General features: G+C 41.6%; 1 long non-coding RNA gene across 1 annotated transcript in view; it reads right to left on the bottom strand.

The window, feature by feature from the left end:
* Window positions 1–17,702, bottom strand: part of LOC138750787 (uncharacterized) — a 28,815-nt gene extending 11,113 nt beyond the window's left edge. The window contains exon 1 of the long non-coding RNA XR_011349504.1: window positions 17,305–17,702. This is a non-coding gene — a long non-coding RNA (uncharacterized lncRNA). The remainder of the gene's footprint in view (window positions 1–17,304) is intronic.
* Between the last annotated feature and the right edge of the window lie 7,666 nt (window positions 17,703–25,368).

Below are 25,368 nucleotides of genomic sequence, written 5' to 3'. Positions count from 1 at the left end.
TAAGATCATCTTTTAAATGTTTTTTTGGTGCTGGTTTTACAGACTGTTTTAAATAAGGCCAGCTCCTGTGAGCTGTGGCGCAAGGCATTTAATGTTTACAATTACAATAGCGATGCTAAATAATCGTCAAATTCGTTGCCGTCGGCAGTGACAAAGATATGTCTTATTCCCACTCGGCTATTTTAAAGAAAAATTCATTTAGAATAGAGTAAATTTCACTTGCCGAATCATTATGGCTAATTGTGTACTTAAGGCAGAACTAAAGGTTGAATATGTTTCAAGTTCTCTCGCAGGGGCTCTTGTGCTGCAATGTCTGTTATGTACTCACTCTAACAAATTGCAGGTTGGTTGCCCCATACAGACAAGCAGCTTCAACTGTGTTTTAATAAGGTCTAATATATTCAAAACCCATGGAAATATGGTTTGTGTTTCTTTTTACAATAATTCTAAATATAACATTTACACTAACACAAAGAAAAGTCAGATTGTTATGGTAAATGGTATCTTGCCCCAGAACGATTTTGGAAACTATTGTTAAAAAAAAACAGATAAGGCATTAAATTGCAGCTATTCACTTTTAATTAGCATTTCACCAAGTAAACAGGATCGTGAACTAATAAATCCTGGGAATACATTGGCAGTTAATTAAGACAGAAGGGTTTATTAGTTCCAAACCCACCCCTGGAGTATCCTATTCATTCTATTAAACCGGGTGATTGGGTTTATGTCAAAGCATGGCAAGATAACCAACTAAAACCTGTCTGGGATGGCCGCTATTGTGTACTTTTGATTACAGACACTGCCGTGCGAATGAAAGAAGAAGGCTGGAGCCACATCCAACAAATTAAACCAGCTACCTAATAAGCCAGAAATAACAACATTGATAATCTACCCTCCACCTGGCGTGCAGTCCTTCATCCTTCTGATCTCAAAGTTACACTATGCCAGGATAAAGTGCCGTAATGTTGTTTTTACCATTTACTGTATTGTTTACTTGTTGCTTCCCAATTTCTGGGACATCACTTAATTACTCACAATGTATTAAGTCCTCCCGGAATAGGGGCAGCAGAGGTGACATTTTTTTTTTCCTTTAGAATGTAGACAAGGCATAGATATAATGTATAGTCATAATGAGATATGGGTTAACAAGGGATTCCAACACGGACCAGGGGAATTCAACAGCTTTAATGGAGTAGATTTAATTTGTATTTTAGCCTACACAGGTATTAAAGACAGGAGTTTTAAAGGGACAGCACAAAGGAGATGGTGGGATAAAGACAGACAGAATAGTAGTCAGGATGGTACATGTGGCAGAGATAGAGTTAATACATATGCTAATGTACACAGACAGGCTTGGACTCACAAGTTCAATGATACTTATGCTAATGTTAGCAGACAAGCTGCAACACACAGGTTAAACGATAAGAAACAACCCTCCCCAGCTTGGTCTCTTCTCAAACATCCTTTGGGTCCCTCAGGCATTCAGAATGACAAGCACCATCTCGTTAAGGGGAGTTCCAGTTGTAAATGACACGAGCTGCTACAGAACACCGCAGCTGCTTGGCATTTAAATCATTTCTTTTCTTTTTTCTTTGGCTTGGCTTCGCGGACGAAGATTTATGGAGGGGGTAAAAAGTCCACGTCAGCTGCAGGCTCGTTTGTGGCTGACCAGTCCGATGCGGGACAGGCAGACACGATTGCAGCGGTTGCAAGGGAAAATTGGTTGGTTGGGGTTGGGTGTTGGGTTTTTCCTCCTTTGCCTTTTGTCAGTGAGGTGGGCTCTGCGGTCTTCTTCAAAGGAGGCTGCTGCCCGCCAAACTGTGAGGCGCCAAGATGCACGGTTTGAGGCGTTATCAGCCCACTGGCGGTGGTCAATGTGGCAGGCACCAAGAGATTTCTTTAGGCAGTCCTTGTACCTTTTCTTTGGTGCACCTCTGTCACGGTGGCCAGTGGAGAGCTCGCCATATAATACGATCTTGGGAAGGCGATGGTCCTCCATTCTGGAGACGTGACCCATCCAGCGCAGCTGGATCTTCAGCAGCGTGGACTCGATGCTGTCGACCTCTGCCATCTCGAGTACCTCGACGTTAAGGGTGTGAGCGCTCCAATGGATGTTGAGGATGGAGCGGAGACAACGCTGGTGGAAGCGTTCTAGGAGCCGTAGGTGGTGCCGGTAGAGGACCCATGATTCGGAGCCGAACAGGAGTGTGGGTATGACAACGGCTCTGTATACGCTTATCTTTGTGAGGTTTTTCAGTTGGTTGTTTTTCCAGACTCTTTTGTGTAGTCTTCCAAAGGCGCTATTTGCCTTGGCGAGTCTGTTGTCTATCTCATTGTCGATCCTTGCATCTGATGAAATGGTGCAGCCGAGATAGGTAAACTGGTTGACCGTTTTGAGTTTTGTGTGCCCGATGGAGATGTGGGGGGGCTGGTAGTCATGGTGGGGAGCTGGCTGATGGAGGACCTCAGTTTTCTTCAGGCTGACTTCCAGGCCAAACATTTTGGCAGTTTCCGCAAAGCAGGACGTCAAGCGCTGAAGAGCTGGCTCTGAATGGGCAACTAAAGCGGCATCATCTGCAAAGAGTAGTTCACGGACAAGTTTCTCTTGTGTCTTGGTGTGAGCTTGCAGGCGCCTCAGATTGAAGAGACTGCCATCCGTGCGGTACCGGATGTAAACAGCGTCTTCATTGTTGGGGTCTTTCATGGCTTGGTTCAGCATCATGCTGAAGAAGATTGAAAAGAGGGTTGGTGCGAGAACACAGCCTTGCTTCACGCCATTGTTAATGGAGAAGGGTTCAGAGAGCTCATTGCTGTATCTGACCCGACCTTGTTGGTTTTCGTGCAGTTGGATAATCATGTTGAGGAACTTTGGGGGACATCCGATGCGCTCTAGTATTTGCCAAAGCCCTTTCCTGCTCACGGTGTCGAAGGCTTTGGTGAGGTCAACAAAGGTGATGTAGAGTCCTTTGTTTTGTTCTCTGCACTTTTCTTGGAGCTGTCTGAGGGCAAAGACCATGTCAGTGGTTCCTCTGTTTGCGCGAAAGCCGCACTGTGATTCTGGGAGAATATTCTAAGCGACACTAGGTATTATTCTATTTAGTAGAATCCTAGCGAAGATTTTGCCTGCAATTTAATCAGACTCCAGACAGCCTTGGACATCATCAAATGGAGAGCAATGGCCCTGAATTTAGGGACTGAAGAAAAACGACAGATACGAGCCACACTTCAACAAAACTGCCTGGCTCTCGATTACTCGTTGGCTGCTGAAGGCAGCGTTTGTGAAAGACTGATTAAGGACAATGCTCACAACGGTCAGGCGGATAAAGACACTTCTTCAGGAGTTTGAAAATCTTCCCATGATCAGGTACAGACTTGGCAACCTTGGTCCGGTGGGGGATGGACTAGACTTTTATTGGTAACTGGAGTCTGATACCCACAAGCTGGACTCGCTATTCTGACCATTATGGTGCTCCCCTGCCTAAAGACTTGTGTTCACTTTTTAATCCATCGACCCCCTCGTCAGAACACTATCACCCAAAGAATGTATGTTTCCCAACTTCTATCTGATGACACTGAGACTGCAGTTCGTTTACTGACCAGCTGGGAAAAAGACCAAGATACAAATAATACATTTTCAGTTAAGAGATCAGTAATACTGATCTAAAAGAAAAGTGAGGATTGTGACAGATGAGTACAACTGATATAAAAATATGAAAATGAAGAAACTAAAATTGATACATGGGTAGATGAATAAAGCCAGTATGAACAGGATAAGAATGCAGGAAGCAGAATCAGTCTGAGTAAGATAAGAATCTCCTAGCCTTTCGACAGAATCAGCAAGTTCACTGTATGAATGAGATAAGGATAGACAATAGATAATAGAATGTAGGAAGTAGAATTAGTCTGAATAAGATAAGGGTCTTCTAGCCCCAGATAGAATTAGCAGGTTTGCCTATGTAATTAGTAAGCCTTAGACAGTATTAGCCAGTTCTACATATGAAGGGGACACAGCCCTGAGGGTCGGGAAGGTGTAAATTAGAACAAGGACAGGTTTGTGAATAAGGACAATGAGGATAATGACATGATGAGACACCGACAGGATACCCCCTGGTCCTCCGAGTGCACAGAGACAGCACGTAGGCAGGCAGGATTGCCTAATGCCAAACCTCTCCAGGAGGCAGATGAATGTAAGGGGGAGGGTTTTCCTATACTGAAATGAACTGTATAAAAGTTGGGTGAGCCCCAGTATGTGTGTGTATTCCCAGGGTAAGGGGAAGCACCCAACTTTGCATTGTTGTATAATAAATGTTCTTCATTCTCAATTTTTGTCTCGAGCAATTTCTGAGAAGGTACTTCTGTTTCTAACAGTTCCAACTGCGCCAAACTTCATCTGCATTTCCTAATTGACATCCGGTGAGATCATTGAATGTTCCACTGCCATCAGACGACATGGTTCTTGCCCCAGCGATCGGCGGCCAGGTTCGAATCCTCAGGGTTGTTACTTCTCCCCGTGACTGCGGGTTTCCCCGGGGGTGCCAGATTCTTCCCACCGTTCACAACCTACTGGGGTTTGGAGGTCAATTGGGCGGCGCGGGCTGTTGTCTCCATTTAAAAATATAATAATAAATAAAAACAAATGGCCACCCAGCGCCTTTATCCCAGGGCAAACACCAGGGACACCCGTGCAAAATGACGGGAGGGGAATTTAGGGGTAGTTTTAAAAAAACCACGGTGAGTTGAGGGTGCCTGGAATGCCTTACCAGGGATGGTGGTGGTGGCTGGAACATTAGGGCATTTATCGCAGATAGGTCCGTGGATTAAAGTAGAGATTTACGGGGTAGGGAGGCTTCAGAACTTATCATGGAAGTTATTAAGTTATAAATCGACACAACATCGATTGCCAAAGGGCCTTTACTGTGCTGTGGTGTTCTATGTTCTATGGTGTATGTCAGAGTTTTTTTTCTTTAGGCAGACAACATGGTAACAGGCCCTCTCAGCAAACAAGCCCAATTATACCCAATTGACCTCCCCCCCCTCCCCCCCCCCCCGGTTTTAGAGGGTTGGAGGAAACCTGAACCCCATGTAGACACGGAGAATGTATAAACTCCTGACAGCCCAGAGATTGAGCTGCTTGCGCAGTAACGGCACTGGGCCAGTCACCCTGCCAACCGTGCTCAATGGTCCGGGTACACAGACGTGGCGTTGCAGAATGGAAATTCCTACTGTGAGAAACAGAAGTACCTTCACAGAATTTGCTCGAGACAAAAATTGAGAACAAAGAACATTTATTATACAACAATACAAAGTTGGGTGCTTCCCCTTACCCTGGGAATACACACACATACTGGGGCTCACCCAACTTTTATACAGTTCATTTCAGTGTAGAGGTACCCTCCCCACCCCCCAACATTCTTCTGCCTCCTGGATAAGTTTGGCATTAGGCAATCCTGTCTGCCCACGTGCTGTTTCTGTGAAACTTGGAGGACCAGGGGGTATCCTGTCGATGTACCATCATGTCATTGTCCTTATTCACCTGCCTTTGTCCTTATTCACACCTTCCCAACCCTCAGGGCTTACTAACTCTTATATGCAGAACTTGCTAATTCTGTCAAAGGCTTACTAATTACATATGTGGAACTTGCTGACTCTCTCTAAGGCTACCCTTTTCTTATTCAGACTAACTTTACTTCCTACATTCTATTATCTACCCTTATCCTATTCATACTACTGGCTTTATTCATTACACATATTTTCATATTAGTTTTACTCATCTCTCACACTACCATCCTAACTCCATGACTGCGCTCCAGCTGTGAGGCTGGGGAACACCTGCAGCCGACCTTCGAGCACTTTACAGAGTCCAGGGCAGACAGTTACGGAGTCCGGAGGACCCCAAAAACCAGCAGCAATAGATATGCACCACAACACAGCACATCAAAAGTAGTTTTTAATTATATTTGAACAGGAAAACAGAATTGAACTTTAACTTATTACATAACCTACCTAACTACTTAATAGTTAGCCCTCTTAACCCTCTAATACGAAATGCAGGTGTGTGTGATGTATATTTAAGATTAGAAAAGTTATTTGGATCACATTCCATTTTCACTGGTTGCAGGCCATTCTTGTACTGTGCACAAAAGTTAGCATTAACAACGTTTACCAGTCTTTGGTGCTTAACAGGCAAATGGTTACCACTCAGGTGGGTTCTTGCTGGTTTTCAGAGAGAGATTCCTTTTCCAGGGCATCCGCAACTGATTCCTTCTCAATCAGTCTTGCTGACGAAACTCGCCCCCTTCAGGGTTCTCCAGATGATTCTCTTTCTTTCAGGTCACCGTTCAGACCGCTAATCTCCTTCTTTGACCAAGCAGCCTTCCAGACAGCTTGTCCTTCTGGAACTGATTTTTGTGTCTCCTCTCTCTGTTTCACCCCCTCCCTCTCTGAGAGCAAAACTCTTCTCCTCTGCCTGCAAATAGCACATGTTCTCCCAGGCAAGCTGCTGTCATATATGTGGCCTCCTGCAAAAAGCATTTTGCAAAAGTCCTGCAAATATTCTGTGTTTTAAAATGTGTGTGTGCAAGCTGTACTAACAATTCCTCCCAAACCACCTCCAAATACTCTGTCACAAGAGCTGAAATATTCCTTCTTCTCTCAGTTAAAGGCACACACCAGTAACCCTTCAACAAATCCAACTTAGTAAAAAATTTAGCTCTCCCAATTTTATCAATACAGTCATCTATTCTCAGAATAGGATAAGCATCTGCTTTAGTTGCGTAATTTGTCAAAATAATTATTTATAGTTTTTGAGGTGCACCAACAGTCAAAACATAGATTTCTTCAGAGCAAAATCCATATAAAATTGATTCTATGTTCTCATCAAACTCCTACATTTTTGTCTATATACTTCTGGAACCAACTCATAAGCTTTCAATACTGCTTGTTTAACAGTATCATAATTTGTCACTTGCTCTGTAGTCAAACTACGGTATGCAATTTGTGCTTTTCCCTTCAATACACTTTGAAGCATTAGAGGCCATTTTTCTTTTGGCCATCTTGAGCTCTCAGCAACCTTTTCAAAAAGCTGAAAATAAGTATCTTATTCTCTCTCATCAAAAGGAAGAACTAGATTTACCTCTCTGCTAGCCAAAAACCTCTTCCCGGGAACTACAGCCTCAGTTCTCTTACCTCCCTCCATCTCAATTTTTATCCTCTCTAATTGATAGTCTTTCCCTTTCAATCTTTTTCAAATCATATTTTCTTTGTCTTTCAGCTACCTCTAACTCATATCTCCTCTGTTTTTCAGCCTCTTCTCTTTTCTTTCCAGCCTATTTTCTTTGCATTTCAGCTTGGTCTGCCTCATACTGTCTCTGTTTCTCAGCCTCCAACAGCTCGTTTTTTCTCTTTCTTCTTCCATCCTCAATTTCTCCATTTCCAATTGCAATTCCAATTCCAATCTATCCTCTGGAAACTCTTCTAAGTCTTTCTCGACAAATTTACCATCACCTATATAATATCTCACTATTATACTCCGTATTTGTACTTTCCTCATCCAATGCTTTGCTTCAGTCAGTTTTAATTCGTTAGAAATAACCATCAATTCCCCTTTTCTCTTGGTCTGCAGCTCTGCAGGTGATGGTTGTGACAAAAATTTACCAACATCCATTGCTGCTGTTTTTCCACACACAAGCTTTCAATTAGTTTCGAAAAAAACCAATTGACTAATAACCCACAAAAAACGTGTTAAAATCTGAAAAAGACGAGCCCCATAAAATGTTACAAGTCCAAAGAACCCCAAAACCCAGCAGCAATAGATATTCACCACGACAAATGGTTACTTAAACAAAAGTTGTTTTTAATTATCTTTAAACATAAAAACAGAATCAAACTTTAACTTATCTCTATTTTTGATTTACTTAACAAGCCATCTTAACCCCCTTCTAATTCTGAGGACACGTGTATGTAATGTGTGTGTAAATTTAAGAAAGCTCTTTGGTTCACAGTTCAATCTCACTTCTCAATCTTCCAAGTTCTCTGGTTGCAGGTAATTCTTACACTGGGCACAGAATTTAACATATATAAAGTTCACCAGGCTTTGGTGCTTGAAAGATAAATGGTTACTGCTCAGGAAGGTTCTTGTAGGTTTTGTAGAGAGATATTTGTGGTTCCAGGATTTCCACAATTGCTGATGAAGCTTGCCCCATCAAGGTTCTCCAGATGATTACCTCTATCTTTCAGGCTATCCTTTCTGTTCCTCTTATTCCAAGAGAAACACTAGACAGCTCATTTTCTCCTTTTGCATGAACCAGAAGTGTAGGCCATCCTCCACTGAAGCTTCTGTTTCAATTCCAACAGCTTCTGCTTCAGTTTCAACAAGCTTCTCTGCTTGTTACAGTTTTCAGTGACCCATACACTGACTGAGACCACTTGCTTTACCCTTCTCTCTCTCTCTCTCTTTCTCTCTCTGACAAAAAACTCCTCCTTTTCCATCAAACAATAGAAGTCAGTCTTCTGGTTCATCGGCTGTTTTTAGGTAAACAAGAACCCATTAGTGACCTTTCTGTGATCACTCCAAAACTCTGCAAAGAGCTATCAATAGACATCATGTCTTCTGCTTGATGCTTTAAAGACAATAGTCCATTTATTTCCACAGCTTCTGTAAAATCACTGAATATGAATTCTGCAGTATTTTCAAATAAGATCTGTTTTAAAGAGTGTTTATGTAATCAAATCTATCATTTCCAATTTCTCTCCCAAAAAATATTCCTAAATATTCTGTCACAGGCTAGCACCTAACCTTCCAGCAGAGCATCAGGTACCGCAGCCTCAAGGAACAAATATACTCGAGCAAGGAGCTACGGGTGTCGCAGCTCATGCTCAAATGACAATGACCAATCCTATGGAAAGGGCTGACGACATTCAAGCTCGCCAGAACACACAATATAAGGATCTTCCCAAAAGGAGAGTATTTCAAAAAAGTTCAACCCTGTGAGTCGATCCTTGAGATATCAACCATTGAGGTCCTTTCATGGTGATGGAGAACAAGCAACAAGTCAAGGATCTCCACAAATGCCATCACTTACTACCCAAGGATTCTCACCAAGACCATCACTTACAACTCAAGGTCCTTCACCTATGGCACCAGTTCAAGGTCCATTTTCTCCATTCACCCTAAGGCAACCAGTTGCAAGCCATGGTGGAGAAGACAATATAATATGTATAGAAAAACAAAATAAAATCTCTGCTCTGTTAGCACAACAACAAGATTTATATATTTACCCAAGAGGGAAATTACAGTTTTTATTGGAGATCCATTACAATATTTGACATTCATGAAATCTTTTGAACATCACATTGAAAGTAATACTAGAAATACCAAAGATCGTCTCTATTATCTGAAACAGTAAACTGGAGGACAGGTGGAGGAGTTAGTCAAATGTTGACAATATATGAATTCATAGCAAGATTTTAAAATGGCAAAATCATTATGGCGATGAACATTAAATGGCAAGGGCCCACATAAAATCAGAGGATGCAAAGGCTTGACAAGCATATTCACTCTTTCTGAGAGGATGTTGAAACACAATGTTTACATTTGCAAGAGCTGAATTTGCTTATTTGTCGATTATTATAAACAAATTGTCTTATAAGCTGAAGGATTTATGGAAAACCAAAGTTGCAGAACTTAAGATGCTTCCTGGAAGGGACGCCACTTTTGAGGATGTTGTACAATTTTGGAATGACGTGCATGTTAACACTATACCAATATTTGGAAATATTAAGAATATTTCAGTAGTTCATAAAGATGTAAAGAAGTCTAAGTTATTGTCTCAACAGAAACCAAAGGGAAGTACCTTTGTTACTGCTGTGTCAGATCCAAGCACAGGGAAGAACAAGGAAACAAAGGAGAAGGAAGATCAGACGGTAGAGGAAACCTGTTTTTATTGAAAAGATGAGCATGTTTTATAAAGATGTTCACGATTGGAGAGAAAGTTGCATGACAAGAAATTAACCGTTTTAAAGAAAAATGGAAATTGTTTTGGCTACTTGTGTAAAGGGCACATCAACAAAACTTGTAGCAAGCGATTCATTTGTGATATACACAGTTTAAAACATCCCAAGTTACTGTAGACTCAATGAAGTAAACTTGAGAAGGAAGTCAAACAATCTGAATCCAAGACTAACCAGACAGTCAGAGAGGATGCTTCAGCTTTGGTTGAGACAAACAGTCTTACTGGGGCCGGTGACAAAGCCATCTCAATAGTTCCTGTGCAGGTTAAAGCCAAAAAAGGGAGCTTCATACTGAAGACTTGTGCATTTCTTGATCCAGGAAGTACTGCATTATTTTGTACTGTTGAATTAATGAATGAACTTAACATTCATGGAAAAAATATCACAGATCTTATGAAGACATTGAATGAAGAAAAGAACATTGAAACTAATATCGTTTCAGGTTTAGAGATTGCTGGATTGAATAGCAATGAATTTTGCGATCTTCCAAGTGTATATACTCAGAAGACTATGCCTTTGAATAAGGATAATATTTCATATCAGGATGATATCAAACAGTGGCCTCATATAAAAGATGTTTGCTTACTTAAGATTTATGTCAAGATTGAGATGTTAATTGGATTAGATGTACCAAAAGCTCTCAAATCTTTTGAAGGAATAAGGAGTCAAAATGATGGACAAAATGTTGTGAGAATGTTGTTTGGATGGATGATTAATGGACCATTAGGAGGAAAAATGAATAATGATCAGGAGTCATCGAATGTTAATGTCAACAGAATTTCAGTTTTGAAACTTATGATCTGTGGGAACAACCATTTAAAATCAAATTTCCTGAATGTCTCACAGATATTCAAGAACCTTCAAAGAAGGACAAGCAGTTTCTGGATTTAGTTTCAAATTCTGTGAAACATGTTGATGGTCATTACTGTTTAGCATTACCTTGGAAGAAAAGAGAAATTAGTATTCCAGATAATAAAAGAATTGCAGAACAGCATATGCTGAATTTGAAGAGAAAATTCAAGAGAAATCCTTCCTTTCATTTGGAATATACGAATGTCATGTTGGGCCTGATAGCCAAGTTATGTAGAAAAGGTATAGGAAGATGTCTTGGAACATAAATATGGTAGAAAATGGTATTTACATCAGCATGAAGTTAAACATCTACAGAAGGAGAAACTATGCATTGTATTTGATGGTGCAGCATCATTTCAAGGAGTTTCATTGAATTCTCAACTTCTACAAGGTCCAGACCTAACCGGAACTTTAATAGGTGTTCTGATAAGATTTTGTAATGAGCCTGTTGTAATTGCTACAGATTTGAAATGATCATTCATCAATGTTTTGGATTGTTATTGTGGTCTTATGGGGATGACAGTAAAGGCATGATTGAATACAGAATGACAGGTCATTTATTTGGAGCAACTTAATGCCAGAAGAAGTGAAACATCCAATTATATTAGGAATTTCATATTTATGATTTAATTGTTTGATATGTACATGAGGAAACAGGTCATGGTGATTGTAATCATGTATTAACAGAATTACATCAGAAATACTGGATTTTTGGTGCTTCAGCGTTGATCAAAACATTTATATCAAAATGTGTAACTTGTCTATGTGCAAATGCTAAACCTGTACAACAACAAATGGCAGATTTGCCACAGGACAGTGTTTCACCTAATGAACCCCCTTTTGCAGATTTATTTTGGAAAAGATGGACTAAAGAATATCTTTCATTATTATAAGAATGAAAAAAATGGTCTTGAACTAAGCACAATTTTGTGTGCAGAGACATTGTAATTATCATGGACAATTCTTCACCAAGAAATGCTTGGTTGGTGGGGAAAATCATGGATACAGTTCCAGACAAGAAATGTTACATTCAGCAAATGTGGAATAAAACCAAGACGGGTTACTTAAATCAACCTATTACAAAATCTGTCTTTTACAGGAACCTGAAAGTTTTGTTTTCTAATCTTATACTAACTATATTTATTTGTGTATCTGTACAGTAATTATTATATATGAGCCATTAATGTCCATTTTAATAATTAGGGGCCAAAATGTAAAGTGGAAAACCTTGTGTTTTTAACTCTTGGTTAAATTTGTGCCTATCCCTTTAAAATACTATTGTTTGCAGTGTTTCCATAGTGACTAGGTGCTGACTAATGGCTGCTCATTATTCTAGAGGATGCATGAAAGATTTTTCTTTGAATTGTGTTTCTCTTTAAATTTTTTTATCTATATTGTTATGAATCTCTTTAAAGTTTGAGCTTCTTTATATGCATTTTATATCTCTAACATTAGAAATGCTTTGTTATTCATTGTTAAGAAAGTGTTAATGTGAAGTTATGCAAAATGTTTGGCTGTTTTATCAACTACTTAAAGCAGCAGTCACAGAGTTGGATTTATTAACGAGATCGATATTTGAAATATCATAGCTCATGCTTTTGAAAGTTGATATTTTTAAAATAGGATACATTAAAATAAGGAAAGTCTTGTCCACATCTGGCTTCCCTGCGTGGCCTGCTATTAGTGATAGATCCAGCGCTTTTTCTCCCCATCGTCTTCCGTGACATGTTTTCTTCAATATTTTTGAGCGTGGCTCGAGGTTCCAGCGGATTTCATCTTTACCATATGAAAATCCTGAGATCGCAGGACTGGGCCCATGACAGCGGCACCTATGTATGGTAACGCCTTGAGGGTTTCCAGACTCCAGGGAATCAGAAGACTGACACAGCAGACCAGAAACAGGAAAGACACACCCAGTTTGAGAAGGAGAGGCAAAGGAAATGACTCACGGGACAGTGCACACAGCACTGGCACAGGGAGGAGCTCTGCGGCTGAAGAACACACAGGCGGCAGGCTGTTGGCGACTCATGGAGAGCAATCCACATTGCTACTGGCAACTGCAGTCGAGAGATTCACATGGGCTCCGGACTGCTGAAGAATGGTTATGGGAACCAGATACGAGAGGGTGCGAGGGCACTAAGGACTTCCTGATGGTGCAGGGGGTTTGGATCTGCAGCTCAGGTTCCCAATGATTTGGACTGGATTCGATGTGGCTGCAGAGGTTATGGGATCACTGGAGGTCAATCAACGACACTGAGTGATTTGGGGAGGGGGGATTTGCTTCCTCTGACAGTAACGGTTGTCGGGATATTTGTGCCTACACCTAGACTGAAGGAAGTTTTGTGTAATATCACATGTTTTGTTTTATAGCCTGACAATAAAAGCAGCTTTAATCTTTAGCAATGACGTATTTGAGAAGTGGAATCATAATTCACAATTGGACCCGACAGAAGCCCAAGGAAGGACAAACGAGGAGACCCCCCACTTTATGGTGAGAATCAAAGAGAACTTTGATTCCTACCTGATAGTTCTTGTGATGTTGGAACCAAAGGGTTAAGTAATCATGGAAAATATGCCTACGTACTATTCATTATGTATTCATTAATCCATTACTATGTAACAATTTACTATTTACTTCAATTATTAGGTGTTAGGGAAATATTAATGCAATTAAGTAACAGCCACAGTATGTAGAAAAGTTGGCTGATTATAGTATGTGTAGAATTTGCTGCCTCCAAATACAAAGAGAGAGAATACTTTCTTCCCCAAGGTTACACTAAAACAACAGAATGTTCTGGCCTTGGGGATTAAGATAGGAGTGCAACACCATAGATAATTGCAGAGCAGAAAATTGCTTGAGAAAAATTTTATGCAAGGAGCCTATCAAAGAAAGCCAACTTTTGTTCAGTGTAACAATGTTGATCTATATAAACAGAAGAGACTGGACAGTAAGAGTCAGTCTTGGGGAATAGCTCACTGAGCAGGTGACCTATGAACTAACGACTGGACCAGAGTTCTGTTAAGCTTTATTCTTGTGCTATGAAATAAACTTATTGTGAAACCGAATACCTTCTCTTATCACTTCATTCAACGAGCACGCTGGACTCAGTTGACACATAGACCAAATTGAGGGGAGGGTAAAGCCAGAGTCCGACAGTGACCTGCATGTTGCGCATAAACTAAAAATGATTTCGAAGCTGCCACAGTTGTTGCTGTAAAGTTTTAACTCTCTTTATCGCCAAGAATATGTACGAATAGTGAAGGGGAAGTGAGAGCAGGTAAAAATGACAGAACAACATCAGTATCAGCAAGGATTTCACTCCAACCTTCGGATTGGCACCGTTAGTGTAGTGGTCAGAGCAGCACCAGTGGCCCTGATCGAATCCGGTGCTCTCTGTGGGGACTTTGTCTGTTCTCCCCATTTCTGTGTGGGTTTCATCTGGGTGCCCCAGTTTCCTCGCACCCTTAAAAATGCACCAGGGGATGTGGGTCATTTGGGGTATTTGGGCAGCATGTGCTCGTGGCCCGGAAAAGCCTGTTACCTGTATGTCGAATTTTACAATTATATGCAGAACGCAACATTTAAACTATTGCAACACATGAAAGTGTCAAACAAAATATCAATGGCATGAAGCTTCAATATTCTGGAAACTGTATTCAAAGAAATTGCATATTTCTCTTTCATTCTTTGAAACGATATAAAATACCCAGCCTCAGAACAATTTTCTACCAATCTAATTCCTTTCTGTTCCCACAATTACAAAAACTGATTAAAGGGAAAAAGCTTATTTTGAAATAAAGACGATTTAGTCAAGATTTTACTTTCCGTACCTATAATTTCATTTTTCTTAGTCCACAATTCCATTAAGTGTTTCAACACTTGTAAATTATAACTGTGTAACAGTTGAGAATTCCATTTATAAATAAAGTGATCCATTCTCTTCTCATTAATCTGAGACAATTCAATCTTGGCCCAAACCAAATATTTATGCACTTCAAACATCCTATTAACAAATTTCGACTGCGCTGATTCATAATAATTCTGAAAAGGAGGAAGTTGCAATTCTCCTAAAGCACATTTCTAGGTCAATTTCTGCAACGACACCCTCACCATTTAACCTTTCCATAGGAATGTCCTCACCACAACATTGAAATATTTAAAGAATTTTTGAGGAACCCTTCAAAGAATAGATTGGAAAAGATATTGAATATGGGGAATTCAATATACATTTTCACATGATTAACACGTCCTGTCAACGTTATTGGTAAATCTTTCCACCGATTTAAATCATATTTAATTTTAGACAACAAAGTTAAGTAATTCAATTCATATAAATGATTATAATTATCATCTCTTATAATACCAAAATATTTAATCTGATCAGACCACTTAAATTTCGCAATATGCCTACAAAATGCATAAAGTGCATCCGTCATTTATAATGTGATCCACATCCGCCAAAGGCATAATTTCACTCTTATCCTAATTAACCTGATATCCCAATATTTCATTGTACTTGCAAACTCCCTAAAAATTTCAAGGGTTGTGTTAAATATATCAAAACACCATCTGCTAATAAATTTATTTTACACTCATCTGGTTTCACCTTAATACCTTTAATATTACCATTTTGTCTAATTAACTGAGCCAAAGGTTCAATGACCAATGCAAATCGAGCTGGTGACAAAGGACAGCCCTGACTAGTCGACCTAATTAATACAAACAAAGTAGATACCTGTCCATTTGTCACAACTCTAGTGAAGGATTTTTATAGAAAGCCTTAATCCACCCAATAAAAAGAGGCCCAAATGTAAACGTTTCCAAAAATTTAAACAAAAAACCCCATTCCACTCTATGAAAGGCCTTCTCTGCATCAAGAGCAATTACCATATGAAATTTCTTCAAACACTTTGTTTTCTTATCATCTGGATAGAGCTTTATTGTTGGATAACTTTGGCCATACGTTATGGTTGCCTTGATGGTCTAGATTTGAAAGTTTACTTACTGAAGGTGGTAAGAGAGGATTTATATCTGAGATGTATGCCTTATTACAGCATAAAATGCTTAAGATGGATATCTATAAATCTAAGTTAAAATGGGAAAAAAGATTTATCTTCATCTATTTCTCAGGATGACTGGATGTGAGGATAGTATGACTAAATTAGTAAATGTAAGATATAGATTGGTCCATTATAATTTTATACATCAGTTATATTTAACTCCTAAGAAGTTAAGGAAATAGAAGTTTGTTTCTTCTGATTTATGTTTTAGGTGCCATAAGCAAGTTGGCTCTTTTTTGCATTCAACTTGGTTGTGAAAAAGAGTGAAACGTTTTTGGAATAGAATTAAGGAACTTTTAGAAACTTTATTAAATTTAAAATTTCACTTGATCCTATGGTATTTTTATCAGGTTATATTAAGAAATTGAGTTTGGAATTAAAATTAGATAAATCACAAATTGTTTTCTTGAGTTTGGCTTTAGCAGTGGCTTGAAAATGTTTGGCAATTGGAAAATGAGGCTGGTTTGAGTATTCAACGGTGGCATTCGCAAATGAGGTCTTGCATACCGTTGGAAAAGATCGTGTATAATATACATAATAATAATTATTTTTTGTTAAAGTTTGGAGGCCGTATATGAGATATAATTTGTAATAGTTTCTTTTTCCCACAATTGATGGGGTTGCACTAAACGATAGCGATAATAGAAGGTTGTTATGTAAATTGGCCAATGGCCACCGTGACAGAGGTGCACCAAAGAAGAGGTACAAGGACTGCCTAAGGTAATCTCTTGGTGCCTGCCCCATTGACCACCGCCAGTGGGCTGATATCGCCTCAAACCGTGCATCTTGGCGCCTCACAGTTTGGCGGGCAGCAACCTCCTTTGAAGAAGACCGCAGAGCCCACCTCACTGACAAAAGACAAAGGAGGAAAAACCCAACACCCAATCCCAACCCACCAATTTTCCCCTGCAACCGCTTCAACCATGTCTGCCTGTCCCGCATCGGACTTGTCAGCCACAAACGAGCCTGCAGCTGACGTGGACATTTACCCCTCCATAAATCTTCGTCTGCGAAGCCAAGCCAAAGAAAATGTAAATTGATCTCCACTTTTACTTTCTTTTCTTTGGGGTAGTTTAGCGGAAGGCTGGGAGGGGGACTATATTATGTATTTATATATAATTTGATTGTATTCAGATTTATAAATAAAATTTCCCCCCCCCCACCAAAAAAAAACCCCCATTCTGAAAACGGTGCTCAAGGTGCTGGGTGTGAAGACATTGCAGCAGATAGAGGGAGATGGGTCAGCGCGGCGGCAGGTGAGGCTGTTGCAGCCACCGTGGTTTGGATGGTTTGTCTGCGTGGGTTTCCTCCGGATGGTCCGCCCAAACGTAGATTCATTCCACCGTGCTGCAAAAAGACATTGTCACCAGATTAGAATCTTACCGGGGATGCCGAGCGCTGCCAGAACCGGATAGTAAATGCGAACGATGTAGAAAATCGCTGGATACCCCATCTCCCGTGCGCACAACCTTCCAGCTGCTCACACGCCTCCCTTTAAGGAGTGAGACGAATTCCCCTGAGACAACCACTGAACAAAGAGTTCCACGGGGGATCCTTCTCTTCCCGTCCGATGAACTGTGATCGTCAAGGGGTATTAGCTTCAACCTTTCCTATGGAGAATGTTGGGAAGTGTGTGGAGCTGCTTAATTCCTATTGGACTTGCTATGACTAATTTTTAATTGCCAGTCCTCCAATTAGGTCACATTAAGCACACACTTGAGTTTCGTGGCTGAATGAATGTTCACGTCTTTCTGGAAGGGAGAATGTCACGCCGACTTTGCAAAAATCACAGGCGATAGGAATGAGCAGAAGACACTTTTACTCTATTGACAAATGTTTAATGACGCCAACACTTGCCTACAAGGACAGATCGCTCCAGCAGGGGACCAGGCTCTCCCGACCATCTACTCCACGACGAAAAATTCTCCCGCCTCGTCCCATCTACCTGTACCCGGACTGTCGCACTCGAATCCCCGCCTCTCTGTGTGTCTCTCTCTAAAATTCTCTTCAGTGTTCAAATGGAACTAGCATTTATTTCTTCCGCTACAAGCTCATTTCGGACTCTCACGACCCTCTGAGATGAAGATCCCGCCCGTCACGAAGTTTCGCTTAAAACTTTCGCCGTTAGGTTGTCCATTTTTTCCTGTCTCTCACGGACGGGCTCGGAGAAAAAGCCCGCCTGCTTTAACTCATCGAGGTTTTATCAAATTTCCCCCGATTCTCCGACGCTCCGGGGCAAATGATCTCATCTATTGAACCTTCACCGAATCTCACCTGCTCAATTCTCGGCCACATGGTTGTCAATATTCTCCGCACAAATGACTCCAGGGTTCTCGGGGCTTGGATTTAGGAAGACGAATGTGCCAAAAGTTCTTGTTACGGCCCAGCCTACGTACAACACCACTTTCAATAAAGTATATATTTGTTATTTCAGATTCCTCACCATTTACCTTTACGTTCTACCCTGGATTTTTAATTTTTTTACAGATGGTCCACAGCACATGCATCTCTCTCCTTCCTTACTGTCCACTGCACCCCAACCAACCGTAGTGTTATCTGCACGTTTGCTGATTCATTTTACCACATTATTGTGAGAGATAAGTAAAACTGATATAAAAATATGAAGATGAGGAAACTAGTATAGATATATGTGTAATGAATAAAGCCAGTATGAATAGGATAAGAATAGATATTAGAATGTAGGAAGTAAAGTTAGTCTGAATAAGATAAGGGTCTTTAGCCTTTTAGACAGAATTAGCAAGTTCTGCATATAAGTTAGTAAGCTCTGAGGGTCAGTAAGGTGTCAATAAGGACAATGACATGATGGGACACCGACAGGATACCCGCTGGTCCTCCAAGTTTTACAGAAACCGCACGTAGGCAGACAGGATTGCCTAATGCCAAACTCATCCAGGAGGCAGAAGAATGTAAGGGGGAGGGTACTTCTATACTGAAATAAACTGTATAAAAGTTGGGTGAGCCCCAGTATGTGTGTGTATTCCCAGGATAAGGGGAAGCACCCAACTTTGCATTGTTGTATAATAAATGTTCTATGTTCTCAATTTTTGTCTCGAGCAAATTCTGTGAAGGTACTTCTGTTTCTCACAAATGGGGACTCGTCCGGGATCCCACTTCCTCCACTGACAGAGTGCCCGACGACGGGGTTAGGTGCACCCTGGCTAATTCAGCTGGACTCACGGACGGCGGGTGACTGGTCAGTGGATGAAGCGAGTGATATCCGAGAAGAGGCATTGAGAACAAATAATGGGAGGACGTTAAGGAAGCGCGCTAGGAATAGCTACTGGATCCCGGTAAGAGGAATTTTACTTACCTGTTAGTATGGGAGGTGTGAGTAGCATGGAAGATAGTCCTAGGGAAGGATGGGATGATCAGATAACTAAGCAAAGTCCGTTAGGATTAATGCTATCTGATTGGGTTGCGGGGAGAACCCGTGGGAAAGACAAACTGACCATGGTCAGGTATTGCTGTCTGGAATGGGTTAAAAGTCCGATAAAAGGGAGTTCGGTATATTGGCCAAAGTTCGGATCCGAGGATGACTGGATGTGTCAGGCATTGAACATCTGGCTCTATCAAAACCAAAGAGATAATATTGAGAGCAGGGAATATGCAGCCTGCTGGCTCAGTGGATCGGTTGATCAACTGATTTTGAATGAAAAGGAATGTAAGGACAAGAAGGATGAGGAACCTTTTGTCCCTGAAACACAAGGATGGGATGTGTTACATTCCCTTCCTCCACCTTATGCTCCTCCTATGCCGGCTCCTATCTTTCCCCTCTCTCCTATGCTCTACCCTTCTGCACCCTCCCCCACAGCTAAAGAAAGAAGAAGAAAGTAGGGGTGGTATGATGACCCATTCACAAAGTATTAGATTACCACCTCTATTGACAAGAGAGGGAGGAGACTTTGATTCAGAACAGTGTGAGACCCTCCGGGAAGAAAGAGCAGAACCCTTTGATTCATTTCCCGGAGAGCAGGAACCTAGACATAATAAGCCAGAAATTAACTGGATGGGACCTCTGCGGGAAGTTCTCATGGGAGGGGGTCTCAGTTTTGTAAATGTGCCCCTGACATTACGGAGGTGCGTAACTTTAAGAGAGAAATGACCTCCCTGATAGAGGATCCTCAGGGATGTGCCGAACAATTAGATCAATTTTTGGGACCAAATATATATACATGGGATGAATTAACATCGATCTTTAGGGCTCTGTTCACTTTGGATGAACGTGGGATGATTCGCCAAGCAGGGATTAGAGTCTGGGATAGGGACCACCAAGGGGGACCAGAGGCGGTACTGGGGAACTTAAATTCCCCCTGGCAAAACCAAATTGGGATAAGAATACTGATGATGGTCGCACATTAATGGAAGAATATAGGGTTAATCTGATAAAAGGAATCAAGGAATCTGTTCCAAAGGGACAGAATTTTAAGAAAGCATTTGATGTTCCCCAAAGTCCCAAGGAGACCCCCTCTGCATTTCTGAATAGATTGAGCATGGCCATACAGCAATATGGGGGTCTGGATGTAGAATACCCAGCGGGTGAACAATTGGTATTAACGGGCTTCGTTCCGAACTCAGCCCCAGACATTAGAAGGAAATTGCAGAAGACTGAGAATTGGCATGAGCAGGGAATAACACAGCTTCTACAGATCGCACAAAGAGCATACGTCCAGAGGCCTGAGGATAAACAGAAAGGAAAGGCTAAGATTTTGATGCAGGCAGTCAAGGAAGTCATGGAGGAACAGCAAGGAAAGGGTAGAAACTGTGTGCCAGCTCCTGGACGTTGGGAGGAGCGCCAGGGGTGGGGAAGTAGAGACCAGAGCAGAGGGAGTGGTAGAGGAGAATTACGGGGACGACGACCATTCCCGGGACCCCGTGGAGACCCAGGTAGAAATTGGGAAACAGGAACAGTAGTTTGCTACCATTGTAAAAAGGAAGGACACTTTAAGAGAGAATGCCCAATGCGAGCCAGGGAGATGCGATCTTACGCCCTGATGGAAGCAGATTATGAATAGGGTGGTCACGGTTCTCAGTCAATACACACCGTAGGGCTGCACGGAGAACCATTGGTAAATTTAAGCATAGGACCCCACAGTGACAAGATGGCATTTTTAGTAGATTCTGGGGCAGCCCGGTCTAGTATTTTACAACCGCCCAAGGGTATTAAGATAGAGGGGACCGTGATGATTTTGGGAGTAGGAGGAAGAGATTTTATGGTCCCTGTATTAAGAGATGTAAGAATACAAATGGGAGAAAGGATAATAACAGAGGATATTTTACTAGTTCCCCAAGCTGGAGTTTGTTTGTTAGGACGAGATTTACAGGACCAATTGGCTATCGGCACCAGACCACAGGAATCGGGTATCGGGGTTCAATTGTATGTATTAAGCGAGGAAGATCGAGAACTAATAAATCCTGGTGTATGGGCAGAAAAAGGCAATAGAGGTGTGTTAAATATTCCTCCCCTGCAAGATCCTGAGCAAGTAATTAGACGAAAGCAGTATCCAATTCCGATGGCTGGCCGAAAGGTGCTGCAGCCAGTAATTGACCAGTTGGTGAAAGATGGTATACTCGAACCTTGTATGTCACCTTTTAATACCCCAATTTTACCTGTCCAAAAACCAGACGGTACCTATCGATTAGTGCAGGACTTAAGGGAGATGAACAAAATTATTCTCACCCATCACCTGGTTGTACCTAATTCCTATACAATAATGGGTAAAATCGATCCCCATAGTAAATGGTTTAGTGTGATTGACCTCAAAGATGCTTTCTGGACCTGTCCGTTAGCAACAGAGAGCAGAGACATGTTTGCCTTTGAATGGAAAAATCCTTTTACTGGACGCAAGAATCAATACTGGTGGGCGGTCCTTCCCCAGGGCTTTACAGAATCACCAAATTTATTCAGCCAGGTCTTAGAACAAATATTAGATGAGGCTCCTCGGAGAGAGAATTGTCAGTTGATACAATATGTTGATGATTTGTTAATTATGGGAAAAACGTATGAATTAGTTAAACAGTATACTGTTGAACTTTTGAATTTTCTGGAGAATAAGGGTCTCAGGGTGAACGAATCCAAATTACAATTTGTTCAATTAGAAGTTAAATACTTAGGTCATCTGGTAAGTCAGGGAACTAGGAAAATAAGTCCAGAGAGGATACGTGGTATTCTACAGATCCCACTTCCCAAGAATGCCCAAGAACTTAGGAAATTCCTTGGTTTAATGGGATACTGTAGAATCTGGATTGAAAATTATTCTAGCCTGGTCAGATTGCTCTATGACAAACTCACAATTCTAGGGGGCAAAGCTGTTGTCTGGACAGAGGAAGAGATGAAAGATTTTAACTTGGTGAAACAGCGCCTTATCAATGCCCCAGTGTTGGCTTTACCCGACCTAAATAATCCATTTGACCTATATACCAATGTGAAAGGAGGTGTAGCCACCGGAGTACCAACACAAGAGAGAGCAGGCTGTAGACAGCCAGTTGCTTTTCTGTCAAAAGTTTTAGACCCTGTTTGTCGTGGTTGGCCAGAGTGTGTGCAAGCCATCGCAGCCACTGCTATTTTAGTTGAGGAAGGACGAAAGATTACGTTTGGTGCCCCGAATTCTCCAAATTCTGGCAATACCATAAATGAGTTAGAGCATGTATGTTTAGAGGTAATAGATTTACAGATCAAAATTAGAGAGGATTTAAGCAATGAGCCTTTACAGGAGGGTGAAAGGTGGTTTATTGATGGATCTTCCCATTGCATTGATGGCACTCGCTATAGCGGGTATAGTGTAGTGGATGGGAAAGAAGGAGTGGTGATTGAAGCCGGTCACCTTCCCGGTCATTGCTCAGCACAATCTTGTGAATTGTATGCCCTGCGTAGAGCTCTCCAGGGTCTAGAGAACAAGATGGGCACGATCTACACAGACTCAAAATACGCTTTTGATGTCGTGCACACCTTTGGGAAGATCTGGAAAGAGCGTGGAATGATAACTGGAAAAGGACAAAAGTTGATCCATGAAAACTTAATTGTCCAATCTCTAGATGCTCTTACATTACCTGAGGAAATAGCTGTAGTTCATGTACGAAGCCATCAAAGTGGTGACAGTCCTGAAGCACAGGGGAACAGACAGGCAGATGCAACTGCCAAACAGGCTGTGCTCATGGAGAAAATAGACATGCAGCTGTTACTGCCCACCCCACTTGAGGTTAAAAAGACTCCGATCTTTTCATGGGAAGAGGAGGTTTACATGAAAGACCAGGGAATTCGTCAAACCATTGATGGGTTGTGGTGGACGGCAGAAGGACATCAAGTACTGGACAAACCCTTGGCTCGGCAAATTATTGATCAGCTACACCAGCAGACACACTGGGGAACACAGGCACTTGTGGATACTTTTGTACGGTCTTTTCATTGCTCAGGCATATATACTATAGCCAAACAAAGTACTCGGGGTTGTCCATTCTGTCAGAGAGTAAATAAGAAAGTTATGCGCCAGGTAATGCCTGGCGGTCGCGATATAGCTGTACGCCTGTTTCAACGGATACAAATTGACTTTACAGAATTACCTAAGATAGGGGTTTACAAATACTTCCTGGTGATGGTAGATCATTTCACACGATGGGTTGAAGCTGTCCCGACCCCTAATGATCGTGCCAGCACCGTTATCAGGATACTACTGGAGTCTGTGATTCCACGATATGGTATGATTCAAACCATTGACTCAGATCGAGGTACACATTTTACCTCTCAGGTACTCCAGGGTGTGTGCAAAATACTGGGAATAGATTGGCAGCTACATACCCCATGGCACTCCCAGAGCTCAGACCGTGTTGAACGAATGAATCAGACCTTGAAAAATCAGCTCACTCGACTTCATGAGGAAACTGGCCTCTCCTGGATTAAATGTTTACCCTTAGCTTTAATTAGGACTCGCACAGCTCCTCGTAAGGACCTTGCTGTCTCACCATATGAAATGATGTTTGGTCTTCCTTACATGGGATTCCACACTGATACCCCTATCCCTGAGGCTAATGACCAGTACATATCTAAATATTTACAGGGACTTTCTACTTCTCTCCATGACTTACGACAGAAGGGTTTATTAGCTCAAACTCCACCCCTGGAGTATCCTATTCATTCTACTAAACCTGGTGATTGGGTATATGTAACAGCATGGCATGATCACCAACTAAAACCTGTCTGGGATGGCCCCTATTGTGTACTTTTGATTACAGACACTGCCGTGCGAATGAAAGAAAAGGGATGGAGCCACATCCAACGAATTAAACGAGCTGCTGAACCACAGACTAACGACATTGATAATCTACCCTCCACCTGGCATGCAGTCCTACGCCGAGAAAAAGTGCTGTAATGATGTTTTTACCATTTGCTGTTTTATTTACTTGTTGGTTCCCAATTTTTGGGAAATCACCAAATTGCTCACAATGCATTAAGTCCTCCTGGAACAAGGGCAGCAGAGGTGACAATTATTTACCTTTAGAATGTAGACAGGGCGCAGGTATAGAGTATAATCATACCAGGGGAACAGAACGGCTCTAGAGGAGTAGATTTGATTTGTATTTTGGCCTCTACATGTATTAAAAAGAGGAGTTTTAAAGGGATAGCACAAAGAAGATGGTGGGACAATGACAGACAGAATGTTAGTCAGGATTGTACATGTAGCAGAGATAGAGTGAATACATATGCTAATGTTCACAGACAGGCTGCAACTCACAGGTTCAGTGATACTTATGCTAATGTTCGCAGACAAGCTGCAACTCATGGTTAAGTGATAAGAAACACCCCTCCCCAACTTGGTCTCCTGTAAAGCATCCTTTGGGTCACACAGACTTTCGGAATGTTAAGCACCACCTCGGTAAGGGGAGTCCCAGCTGTAAACGACATAAGCTGCTCCAGAACACCACAGCTGCTTGGCATTTCAATCGTTTAATCAGACTCCAGACAGCCTTGGACATGATCACCGAACAGACAGCAATGGCCCTGAATTTATGGGCTGAAGAAAGACGACAGATATGAGCCACAGTTCAACAAAACCGCCTGGCTCTCGATTATTCATTGGCTGCTGAAGGCAGCGTTTGTGAAAGACTGGTTAATGACAATGCTCACAACGGTCAGGCAGTTAAAGACACTTCTTCAGGAGTTCGAAAAACTTCCCATGCTCAGGTTCAGACTTGGCAACCTCGATCCAGTGTGGGATGGACTAGACTTTTTATTGGTAGCTGGAGTCTGATATCCACAACCCTTATAGCAGCTGGACTCGCTATTCTGGCCATTATGGTGCTCCCCTGCCTAAAGACTTGTGTGCAGTATTTAATTCAACGGACCCCTCATCAGAACACTATAACCCATGTGTCCCTAATTCTGCCTGATGATGCTGAGACTTGTTGGAATCTAGGGGTTAAAACATTATGAAA

This window comes from Narcine bancroftii, unplaced genomic scaffold, assembly GCF_036971445.1.
Source record: "Narcine bancroftii isolate sNarBan1 unplaced genomic scaffold, sNarBan1.hap1 Scaffold_266, whole genome shotgun sequence".
Lineage (NCBI taxonomy): Eukaryota > Metazoa > Chordata > Chondrichthyes > Torpediniformes > Narcinidae > Narcine > Narcine bancroftii.
Note: the sequence above shows the minus strand (reverse complement) of the source record. Positions and strands in the feature narration are given on the sequence as shown.